Source organism: Taudactylus pleione, unplaced genomic scaffold, assembly GCF_031769625.1.
Source record: "Taudactylus pleione unplaced genomic scaffold, aTauple2 ptg000546l, whole genome shotgun sequence".
Classification (NCBI taxonomy): Eukaryota; Metazoa; Chordata; class Amphibia; order Anura; family Myobatrachidae; genus Taudactylus; species Taudactylus pleione.
Window position 1 is genome coordinate 1,552,059 of NW_028284948.1, and position 13,391 is coordinate 1,565,449.

Here is a 13,391-nt window from a genome sequence, read left to right on the forward strand (position 1 = left end):
CCCCGCCCCCCGCACCACTCCATAAATGATCATCCATGACCCATTCTGCACATATGCAGAATGGGTCCTGTGCACAAGCAGATTTCTGATAGTCGAGTATCTGCATTCAGCATTGCACTTACATGGTATATTGGTATAATATATATGACTGAGGACACTACTGATATGACAAATGTCCTCTCCACATGCCCCTTATGTGGCAACAGTAAAAGAACTGTAAATCATACTTGCCTACTCTCCCGGGACTGTCGGGAGCCTCCTGAAAATCGGGTGCCGCTCCCGACACCCCGCAAGATTAGGCAAATCCCCCAGAATAGCCGCCGGCACGCTGCAAACCCCCGCACCCACCGCAAAAGTGGGCAGTCCGGGGGTGCGATGACGCGATTCATGCTGAATCGCGTCATCATAGCCCCGCCCCCTAACTTATAATGCCAGTAATATTGGCATTATAAAGCAGGGGGCGGGGCCACTATGACGCGATTGAGTTGGCACACCCCCGTTCCGCCTACTTGAACCGCCCCCCACCCTCTCTGTTGGACGGACCTGCCAGCCCCCTCCCGGATCCCCATACACAAATGTCGGCAAGTATGCTGTAAATCCATGTTGGGAATATGTTTATATTTATTATTCTTAGTACTTAGAGTGTGCATCAGCTTCCCCCCTTTTTTCTGCAATAGAACTACAGGTCACAGCATGGTAGCACCTCTGATAATGTTGTAATTAGGTTGTGCAGCCCATCCCCCCCTTTTTTCCTTGGGCCATAGCCCACTGAGTAAACAAGTACTGTGACTCTGCTGGCCGTACCCCACTGGGTGGGTGGGAGGGCCCAAGATCCATCTTGCACTACCTTTCATTTCTGCCACTGCTGTGTGGCAATGTTTCATAGATGTGCTTTATACTGTGGTGTCTGTGCCGCTGCGCCGCTGCTCTGACGCTTGGTAACCAGTCAGCTCACTGCAACCTTTGGCCAATAATGGTGAAAACTATAATTTAAACTGTGAGGTGATCTAAATTGGCTGTAAATGACTGTAAATTAATGTTATTGAGGTTAATAACACTCTAGGAAGGAAAAAAAGCCCAATTTATGTGATTTTAGCTTTTTTTTACAATTTTTGTAAAAAATCCAAATTCAGTCACCGCAGTTTGGCAAATCCAAATCCAAAGCCAGACGACAAATTAGAACCAAATCCAAATCTGGCAAAAATGGTCTGGCACACATCCCTACTTAGAGTAGAGATGTGCGTGGACCCCCATATTCATCTTCATATTTTGGTTTTGCAAAAATAAGTGGCCCTGTAATTCCAAAAATAGTTCAATGCACTTTGCAGACAGGCATTTTTCCAGAACCACTAAAGGAAGCAATTGTTGGACCACTTCTTAAAAAACCTAATTTAGACCCTGACTGCATGACCAACTATAGACCAGTATCAAACCTTCCTTTTCTAGGAAAGGTCATTGAGAAAGTGGTGGCAATGCAACTGGAAACCTGCCTTTCTACCCATGATATTTATGATCCATTTCAGTCAGGATTCAGGAGAAGACATAGCACTTAAACAGCCCTGGTATGTGTGCTTAATGATCTTCTGATGGCAAGAGACAGGTAATTGTTCAATCTTAATCCTCCTGCATCTCTCTGCAGCAGATTGAGTACCTGAAAAAATTGTGTGGACTGGATGGCACAGTCCTCAGCTGGTTCAAATAATTTCTGACCGGCAGGTCACAGAGAGTTTCTTCTGGAGTAAACTCTTCATCACCAGTGCCACTTCCATGTGGTGTCTATACTATCTCCCATGCTTTTTGCAGTATACATGCTACCATTGGGTGAAATAATCAGACAACATGGTCTACCACTGCTATGCAGATGATACACAACTGTACCTGTCCTTTGCTCCAGGGACAAAGGACCCCATAACAACCCTAAATGACTGCCTAGCTGAGCTTCAGGAGTTGATGAGTGCCAGCTGGCTGCAACTGAACCCTGATAAAACAGGTCATCATGATAGGTCACAGGACAAGACTACAGCATAGCCAACCAACAGGACTTATGCTTGGGGGTTCAGAATTACAAAACACTGAACATGTGCAGAATCCTGGTGTTGTCCTGGTTAATGCCTTGACGCTTAATCAGTTATCAGCCACAATCAAATACTCATTCTTTCATCTGAGGAACATAGCCAGAATCAAGCACTTAATTCCCTCAGAAGATCTGCCTATAGTCATACATGCATTTACAGTATATAATCACGCTTAGACTACTGCGGGTGCCGGACTGTAGATAGACAGTAATTAGTTAGACAATGTCTAGATCGACCCCAGTTGTTAGAGTCAATAGATCGACAGGTACAAAAGGTCGACAGGTACAAAAGGTCGACACACTAAAGGTCGACATGTACAAATGGTTGACATGGTCAAAAGGTCGACATGAAAATGGTCGACACAAAAATGATCGACACTTTTTTTTTTTAGGTTTAGGGTTAGGCACTTAAGATGAGCCAGTGTCCAACGTCATTCCCTACCATCCAACGTCATTCCCTACCATCCAAGTGGGCATGGAGGGGGAATAAATCCACGTGGCAAGCGAAGCGAGCCACCGTGCCCGCAGCATGGCGAGCGAAGCGTGTGGTATTTACACAATTTTATTTTTTAAAAAATGTGTCGACCATTTTTGTGTCGACCTTTTCCATGTCGACCTTTTGACCCTGTAAGTGATTTGTACCTGTCGACCTTCTTACATGTCGAACTTTAGTGTGTCGACCTTTTATACCTGTCGACATTTTGTACCTGTCCATCTACTGACTGTCTAACAACTGGGGTAGATCTAGACATTGTCTAACTAATTTTTGTCTATCTGTTATACCACACCCGACTACTGCAAAGCCCTCTTCCTTGGGCTCCCAGCAAAATAATTGCACCACTTGCAGATGGTACAAAATGCAGCTGCCAGGCTATTAACCAACCAGCTCTGTTCCAGCCACATAACATCCATTCTCTACTCCCTTCACTGACTGCCTGTCAGATGGCAAATGTTTTTCAAGATTGGCTTACTAACTTTCAAAGCCCTACATGACCAGGGCCCAAGGTACCTGAAGCAGCTTCTGATTCCTTACTGTCCCACTCGATTACTGCGATCCTTTGACGAAGGACTATTAACAGTAGCTAGAATCTCACAGAATTAGTCTGGGAGTTGAGCTTTCAGCTTTGTAGCTCTGACTTTATGGAATTCACTTCCCCACACAGTTTGAGAGGCCTCCACTCTAGAATCCTTCAAAAATAGACTCAAGACTCACCTATTCACCCAAGCATTTCACTAAAGACCCTTGTTAAGCTTGTTTTGTATTTTGTACTGTAGAGCAAATGTAAAGTACTTTGAGTCCTTTAGGAGAAAAGCCCTACTGTATATAAATAACATTATTATTATTATTATTATTATTATTAATAAGTGTTTTTGATTTGGATATACTGTCATTTGATTAAAAATCGATAAAAGTCAATAAAAACAGCTAAAATTTCCAAATCCAAAAACCCAAGTTTGGTTTTTAAATCCGAGTCCCGAACCGGCAACAGAACCGAATTAGGACACAAAAGTGAATCCGAACCTTACCCGGGTTCTACTCAGAATCCCTACATTCGGGTGTGTTCCGATTTCAGAAATCCGGACCTGCACATCTTTACTTGATAGCATTTGCAAAAGGCTAACCACATTGGTTTAATTCACCCAGAAAATGTACTGTGGTCCTGGGCACCCCTAGGAGAGAGAAAGCAGATATAGTTTTCCTGTAAGAGACTCACATTACTGGTTCTCATTCTCAGCTTCAAGGTAAACAATTTACCCAGACCTTCTTTGAATCTGCAGATTGTAAGATATGGGGGGTTGCTATTCTAATTCACCGTAATATCCCATTTATGCATACTAAAACAATAATTGATACAGAGGGACGCTGTGTAATAGTGATTGGCACCCTCCATACAGAGGTTCTTCAATATATACCCCTAACATGGATCATTCCCAATTATTTAATTCTTTGTCCTAACATTTAGGTAGAGTTGCACAGGGTCACATAACACTGGGAGGAGACTTTAGTACTGGCCTTGACCCTCTCTTAGATAGGTCAGGTTCCCCTAAAAAGAAGAGAGAAATGATGCCATCTACTGCCTCTCTCACCCTTACATCCTCCCTCAAATAGCTTCATTTGTGTCACTCTTCTGCATGAGACTATACCCATTTCTCTGCACCACACCAACACTACTCCCACATCGATATGATTCACATTTCTCAATCAATTACGTCAGTAGTTACCAATGCTGGAATTACTCCATTTACATGGACCAACCATGCAGGGGTTTAAATTTTGTTCAATATAAACAGGGCTACACAGGGGATTTGTAAATGGTGTTTAGACGATTCTCTTTTGTTGCATCCCTCAACTGTTTTGGAAATTAAAAGTGCTTTGTTGCATTATTTTGAGGAAAATGCATCCCCTGATATCTCACCTGGAATAATCTGGGAGACCCATAAGGCCACCATTCAAGGCCATTGAATGGCAAAGGTTTCTGCAATCCACAAAAAGGCAGCCCAAGAAATTCTTTCTTTAGAGTTCCAATACTCCACTCTTTTGACCCAACATAAATGCTCCCCCAGGTCTTCTCTCCTTTCTAAGATAGAATGCATGAAAAGGCAGCTGAATGCCCTTTTGTCCCGTCAGGCTGCCGCTATTTTACAGAAATTACACCAGCGGTTTTATGACAAAGCTGATAAATTTGATGCTTTTTTAGCCAGTGAGTTGAGGCATAAGCAAACTTCAAGTACAATAGACAAATTGTATTCCCGCAAACTAGGAACCCTTACATATGACCCTGCAGTGATGGTGGAGGAGTTTAGAGACTTTTATAGCTCTCTCTATAATTTACCAGGACCCCCCCCTTTCTTCCTCCACTGGTGCCGAGAAAATACGTTCATATCTGTCCAATATTCCTTTACCATGTGTGTTGGAATCCCAGCTTTCTGTGCTTAATAAGGAGATTTCACAAGAGGAGACGATGGCTGCTATTATGTCCATGCGGTCCTCAGCTGCTTCGGGTCCCAACGGCTTCAAAGCTCTGTACTTTAAATCATTTGTTAAGGAGCTCGCTTCACGTCTTACCTTCCTTTTCAATAATATTTTGGATGGTGCATCCTTTGCACCAGCTTCCATGCTAGCTGACATTGTGCTAATTCCAAAACCTGACAGAGACCCTACATAGTACTCTAATTATAGGCCAATTTAATTGCTAAATGTAGACCTCAAAATTTATGCAAAAATTTTGGCTAACCGTTTAGCCCCCCCTTCTTACCCATTTAATTCATCCAGATCAGGTGGGCGTTATTCCAGGCCATCAGGCATCTGATAATACTAGGAAAGCCATCGAACTGATTAACTCTATTCATACTCAGAAATTACCTTGCTAATTATGGCATTAGATGCCAAAAAGGCATTCAATCGTATTTCCTGGGCCTTTGTTTTTGGAGGAATTCAGAAAATGGGGTTCTCTGGAAAATATTTAGATGGTATTTTAGCCCCATATCGATCCACCACTGCTACAGTCTCTGTCAATCGCACCACTTCTTCTCCTTTTGGAATTGCCAACGGTATCAGACAAGGATACCCGCTTTCCCCTTTGATTTTCACTCTAGTCATGGAACCTCTGGCAGCAAGGACAATCCAGACATTGTCAGTATAAAAGCTGTTTCCTCAGAGCATAAAATTGCATTATACATGGATGACGTTGTAATATGTCTTGGGAACCCAGCTCAATTGCTGCAGCTTCTCCTCATGGAAATTGACCTTTATTCAGGTAATTCAGGCTACAAAATTAATATGAGTAAAACAGAAGTGCTTGATTTCTATATTCATGTGTCAACAAAACTCCTTCTGGTGACATCTTTCCCATTTAATTGGCATAAACAAAAAAATCACAGATCTAAGTATTTTCCTAACACATCACCGCCACCAGTTATTCCAAACGAATTTTCCCCATATTTTAGACCAGATAAAGTCAGACTTTAATTCTTGGGCTAGTCACTTTATTTCATGTATAGGCAGAGTGAACTCTGTTAAAATGAATGTGCTCCTTTGGATACTCTACCTTTTTCAGATTCTCCCCATTTTTATTCTTCCCTATGTATTTAAATTTTTACAGTTCCATACCTCATGATTCATTTGGACAAACAAACATTGAAATTGCTGCAATGTCCCATGCATAGTGGGGGGTTAGGTATACCTGATTTTAAATGATATTATTTAGCCACGCAACATGCTCACTGTGTACAGTGGTGTAACCTTGGTGCTAGGAAGGTCTAGGTTGCTATTGAGGCTGCTGAATTGGTTCTCTCCACGGTTTCCTCTCTCTTTGGCTTCTGAGGTCACATCGACCTAAAAATATCACCTCTCATCCAATTGTTTCCCGCTCACTATCTGTATGGGATTATGCTAATAGAAAAATTGGTCTGACCCCGAGCCCTTCTCCCATTATTCCAATTTTTCACAACTCCAATCTGCCTCCAGATAAAAACATTTTTTGTTATCCATGGAAGGGGAGGAACATTTTTTAATTAAATGACATCACTAGAGATTCAAGTTTTCCCCAATTCTCTCAGATTCAGGAGGATATAGCTCTTCCCTCTAACAAATTTTTCCAATTTTTGCAACTTTGGCATTTCCACTCTAAATTGAAACATCTTCTAATTAATAGACCCCTTTCCAACTTTGAGGCTTTATGATTGAGATGCTCCTCAACCAGAGGTTTAATTTCCTCCCTATATACAATGCTTGTTGGGGAGTTGTCTTCACAACATGATTCTCATGAAAAGGCTTGGGAGATGGATTTGGCTACCTCTTTAGATCATGAGGAATGGGCTGAGGTCTGGGATAATGCTGCCTCTTGCTCAATTTGTGTTAAAATAAAAGAGAATACATACAATCTATTATATAGATGGTACTATGGGCCTGATTCAGACCCGCTCGTGAGCGCTGATCACTCGCAAGCGGGTCGATGGTGCCCTAGTGCGAATGAGCATGATGGAGGGAGCTCCATCATGTGCATGTGCGAGGCCCGCATAGCGACGGCCAGCCGTCACTATGGGTCTCGCACCAAAGGGGGCGTGCTGTCAATGGTGAGTGACAGCATGCCCCCTTTGGTGGGTGTGCTGGGGGCGTTGCTGCCCAGATGGAGGCATTCCATCGCGACCATAATTTTGGCCACTCGCATAAGCTGTGGGTGGTCACCCACAGCTATGCGAGCGGCCAGGAGGCCGCTCCAATTTTAGGTAGGAAGGCCCTGATTCAGAGAGAGCGCTCTTGTCAGAGCTTCCGGCTCTGAATCAGGCCCTATGCTCCCTCTTGATTGAGCAAGATGTATCCTGGTTTGGCAGATAGGTGTTGGAGAGGTTGTGCCGCTGAAGGCTCCTTTCTTCACATTTGGTAGACTTATCTTAAGATAGTAGATCTTTGGAAGGAAGTCTTTGGCCTTGTAAATCGTCTACTCACTAAACCTATTCCTTATGATCCTAAGTATATTCTTCTCCCTTTAAACCTTCCTACGCTGACTAGGCACCAAATTGATGCGCCATATTCTTAATGCAACGAAATGTCAGATAGCTTTGATTGGAAAAAGCTTGATTCTCCCTCTATGCAGTCTATTCTATCTCGCATTAGGTATATTTATCACATGGAATATATGACTAGCATTATTAACCAATCTTCTAAATCTTTTGATAAAATTTGGAGCCCATGGTTAGCTCAATCTGCCCCCTCCTGTTTTGCTGTATAACAGTCATTTATATTGGCATATCTATAAACATCTATGTATATTTACAAGTTGTGTATATGTACATATGTAGTCATTTATTTTCAGTTTTGAGACCCACCTCGGAGATCCTTCCTCACCCCCCTTTTTTTTGCTTCTCTTCTTTCATTTTCTCTTCTTTATCCCTTTCTTTATTCAGCCTACTTTACCATTGTGTACACTGAACTTTTTTTTTTGCTTCACTCTGTTAAATTGTAAAAATGGATCACAATCTCTGTTTTTATTTTATAAGGAACAGACCTTTTCTGTTTGATAATTATTTATATAAGTGAGATTTTGATTATTATGATCTCTGTTATTCATTGCGATCCTTCTAATAAAAAATACCTTGTCACAGTAGCTTTGGCCCTTGCCCCTCTAGTTGTGCACACTATTACTATTATCAGATATAGGGGGCATCAGCACTATCTCTCGCCTAGGGCACTAAAATGTCCAGTTATAGTTTGCCTAAGAGCTACTTTGAGGGAAACCTTATGAAATATTCCTCTCTACACCATTCTACAAATATATTCTGTAAATTTAGAGATTTTAGTTGTTATAATTTACTATATTACCTGTGCTGTTATTGTCATCTGTGTATTGTACTTTGGAAAGGAAATAATTTTACTGGAACTTCCAACTGCAGGCAGTGGCCTGCATATCCACATTAATGCTTTAAGTCATTAGCACAGACATCATGGTACTATCCTCAGTAGACCTGAATGGGTGTTTCGGAAGAAGACAGCTAAATTGTTACATTCTGAACAAAACTTTTTTGGATTACTGCATGGCTGCTTCACTAAATGTACAGGATGAGAAGTGGGAAGACAGGAGGTGACAGCCAATTATCTGACTCTTCACAGCTCCTGATCATTGAATTACACATATCAAGAGCAGAGGACAACTGCTGGAACAGGAAGGGTCACTGGACTCAATGCCTATATCTATAAAAGGAACCTCCTGTGATTATTGAACAGAGGGCCTGATTCATTACAGCCCGCTATTGTGATCGCAGTTCTGAAGCGATAATATGCTAATATTTGCAACTGCTAAGCCAGCATAGAGACGCCCACTACCGCTTTCTTACATCTGTAAGACCTTGTAGCCCTGTGTATTTATCGGTAACATCGGCCTCTCACACAGCATTACAGCAGGTCTGACCTATCTCAGAAATTGCAAGTCTCATCGCATGCAGTGAGTACTTTAGCTGTGTAAGCCGTCGCAGTGGCTAATTTATGCACGCCCATGTAACGGCATTCAAACGGACAGGCACGCCACTTCACCATCACCACAATGTTAACCTGCGCACGTGCACTGCGGTGCATATGCATGCGCAGTACACACCAGTGGCCATCTGCGTACACGGTTGCAATTGCGATCCATGCTGAATCAGACCCAGAGTCTGGAAACTGTAATTATATATAATTAGGCAATTGAAAGTTTTCAATTAGCTTAATTGGTTTAATAATTACATGTAATTTTTGTGGTGAAAATAGTGGCCAAAAAATTACCCAAAAATCAATGATTTCTGTTTTTATGCACCACCAAATTCAAATTAAGTATTTAAACAGAAAAAAATTGCTTTTTATAATTTTTTTTATTTTTTTTTAAACTAGCATCAAATTACCACAAAATCATTTTTTTAAAATTGTATTCATATTTAATTAAATTAAAAAAAGTTTGCTTTTTGTCTATTTTTTTATATTTTTCAACTTAGCTATTTTCAAAAATTTTAAAACTAATTTTTTCCTTTGGGACAGTAAGTAACAGCTATACTGTTGCATTATATTTTTTTATTATTTTTTTGGGAGGTACATGTTGATTGTACTACTTTTTTTTTTAACATTTTAATTTTGCTGTAAAATTTTACGCTCAGAAGCTCGCATGGGGTGCCATAATGAGACCTCCCCCTCCATTGGGTCATTGACTACCCTGTCCCCACCTCCCTCTGGGATATAGATTGTTCACCTGGCTGCCCAGATGAGTAGTCTATGTCCCAGAGGGAGGGGGGTGATGTACATGACCTGATAAAGGAGGTCCTGTTGCGAATCTCCCTGTGCCGGCTTCTGTGCACGCATATGCCCACATGAAAAAATGGTCTTCATAGCCATGGTAATTTTCCACGCAAAAAGCTTGTGGGTAATTGAATGGGTGTGGCAGAGCCGGACTGGCCATCTGGCAGTTCTGGCACATGCCAGAAGGGCCAATGATCAGATGGGCCGCTCCGTCCGGCCGTCAAGAAGCCCAGCTGAGCAGATAACGTCTCTCAGAGCTCTGCATCTGCTCAGCACCGTGGCCACAGTTACTCACACAGTGGTTTGCAGTCACTCCCATTGTGTTTATAACACAATCAGAGTGGCTAGTCCAGGCCGTCAGTCAGCTCTATGCAGCTTCACTGTTTGCCAAATTTAATCTTTCGAACCATCCATTGTAGGCGGAGTCATAGAGCACAAGTTCTCTGGCAGGGAAGCATGCAGGAGCCAGGAGCCCTCTTGCCAGAGCAGTAACAGTAAACCCCCTGTGGACCGACATACCCCTCGCCAGGGGCTGGCTGGCAACTTTTAGCCTGGGGGGCAAATGCATGCAGGCGGCCCTGGCAAAAGAGTAGCGTGTAGCCAGGGTGCCCGAAAGAATGTGCGTGCTACGGCACACCCCCTCCTCAGGAGAGGACACCCTTATGCAGGCCTCGAGTAGTGCCCCCAGTAGTGATCCCCCCTATGCAGTGCCCCTTGTGCCCCCAGTAGTAAGCCCCTTATATAGTGCCCCCAGTAGTGGTAACCCTTATGCAGTGCCCCTTAAATAGTGGCCCCAGTTGTAGTCTTCCCCCTATGCAGTACCCCCACTATTGCCCTTTATGTAGAGCCCCCAGCAGTGGTCCCTCGATGCAGTGGTAGCCCTCTCCCCCCTATGTAGTGCCCCTAGTAGTAGTCCCCTCCCCCCTATGCAATGCCCCTAGTAGTAGTCCCCTTGTAGTGCACCTAGTAGTAGTCCACCCCAGTAGTAGTACCCCCCTTGTAGTGCCCCCAGTAGTAGTCCCCTCTTGTAGTGCCCCCAGTAGTAGTAGTCCCCCCTTGTAGTTCCACCAGTAGTAGTAGTCCCCCCCCTTGTAGTGCCCCCAGTAGTAGTAGTCCCCCCCTTGTAGTGCCCCCAGTAGTAGTCCCCCCCTTGTAGTGCCCCCAGTAGTAGTAGTCCCCCCCTTGTAGCACCCCCAGTAGTAGTAGTCCCCCCCTTTGTAGTGCCCCCAGTAGTGGTCTCCTCCTTATAGTGCCAGACCCCCCGCAGTAGACACACATAATATAAAATAAAAAAAAACACTTACCTGACACCCGCTCCTGCCGCCGAGATCAGTTCCTCCATCCGCCGCTTTGCATTATGGGAGTGGCGCATCATGGGCGTGAGGCGTCACTCCCATTACCCACTGCGGGAGCCGGAAGATGTCCGGCTCTGGCAGTGGGAGCAGCAGCCGATGAGAGTCTGTCTGACTCTCATCAGCTGCTAAAGCAAACACACAGCTGCCGGCACAGGCGGCTGTGTGTTTGTGCTGTGTAGCGCTGACCGAACTCCGTCCAGTCAGCGCTACACACGCGGTGCAGTCTGTGTCATAGTGACACAGACTGCCTGCGGCCCGCATGACGCTGTGGCCTGTGGGGCACATGGCACCCTGCCCCCCGGCCCAGCCTGCCACTGCCCCTGGCTGGGTCAGATGGGGCCCCTGTGAACAGTCCTGCCTCCTCTCAGATTACCGCAAATTGCTGCAAAATGCAGCGAGGGGGTGGGTCCTAATGGTGCAAGGTGCCCGTCCCCATCAGCAACCTCCAGCAAAAAGTGAGTGTGTAAATCTATGTATACTATGCTAGGGTGTATGTGTGTGCTAGTGTGCGTATGATGTATGCATGTGTTAGTGTAATTAACAGAGTATATAATGTTAGGGTGTGTATATATATATATATATATATACACACACAATATGTGTATATACATTCTAATATATATATATATATATATATATATAATCACAGCAGGAACGGGATGGCACTCAGTGAGACTCCAATAAAAATAAAGAGCGCAGCACTACTTTGCTTTAAGTCGTCTGACAACTTAAAGCAAAGTAGTGCTGCGTACTCTATTTTTATTGGAGTCTCACTGAGTGCCATCCCGTTCCTGCTGCGATTACATTTACCTTGGGAAGTGCATCGGAGCATTCTAACTAGAGATGAGCGGTTCAGATTCTGTGGAATCCGAACCGCTCCGAACATTGGGGATCCGAGTCCACCCGAACCCTGTTCGGGTGTTCACCGCCTGACTCGGATCCCCGTTCGGGGCCGAACGGCGGCCGCCTGATGTCGGATTCTCACTAGAGAATCTGACATCAGGTCTCCTCGCGTGTAGGGCAGAGCGCAGTGATAGCGCTCTGCCCTACACAGACACAGACACACAGCCGCCAGCAGCAGCTGTGTGTTTGTTACAGCAGCCAATGAGAGTCACACAGACTCTCATTGGCTGCTGCACGGAGGGAGCCGGATGGAGCTCACACATGAGCTCCGTCTTCCGGTTCCCTCCTCAGCGTGTAACAGAGCGGACGGCGCGGGAGCGGGGATACAGGTAAGTTTTTTTTTTTTTTATTTGTGCAAGGGCCGGGGGAGCTACTGGGGGGGGGTCTGCTACTGGGGGTGCGGGGGGGCCATACTACTGGGGGGGTCTGCACTACTGGGGGGGGTCTGCTACTGAGGGGCCTATACTACTGGGGGGGCCATACTACAGAGGGGCCTGCTACTGGGGGGGGCTATACTACTGGGGGGGTCTGCTACTGGGGGGGCCATACTACTGAGGGGCCTGCTACTGGGGGGGCCATACTACTGGGGGGGCTTACTACTACTGGGGGGGGGCTGCTACTGGGGCAGCCTACTACAGGGGGGGCCATACTACAGGGGGGGCCCATACTACAGGGGGGGCTACTACTGGGGCAGCCTACTACTGGGGGGGCCTGCTACTGGGGCAGCCTACTACTGGGGGGGCCATACTACTGGGGGGGCCATACTACTGGGGGGGCATACTACTGGGTGGCATGCTAATGGGGGGCATACTACTGGGGGGGCCTGCTAATGGGGGGCATACTACTGGGTGGCATGCTAATGGGGGGCATACTACTGGGGGGGCCTGCTAATGGGGGGCATACTACTGGGGGGCATTCTACTGGGGGCACTGCATAGTGGACCTTACTACTAAGGGGACTGCATAGGGGGCACCACTGCTGGGGGACATTGTGTAAGGGACACGGCTACTGTGGGCATTGTGTAAAAGGGTCACTACTGTGGGCATTGTGTAAAAGGGGCACTACTGTGTGCCGTAACATAAATAAGAGACACTACTTTATGGTGTAATGTGAATCAGGCCCTATGTGCGGTGTAATGCGAATAAGATTGTGCACTGTGACTCCTAGGGCCGTAGCCCACTTTGTAAACAAGTACTGTGACTCTGCTGGCCGTACCCCACTGGGTGGGTGCACTACTTTTCATTTCTGCCACTGCTGTGTGGCAATGTGTCATAGATGTGCTTTATACTGTGGTGTC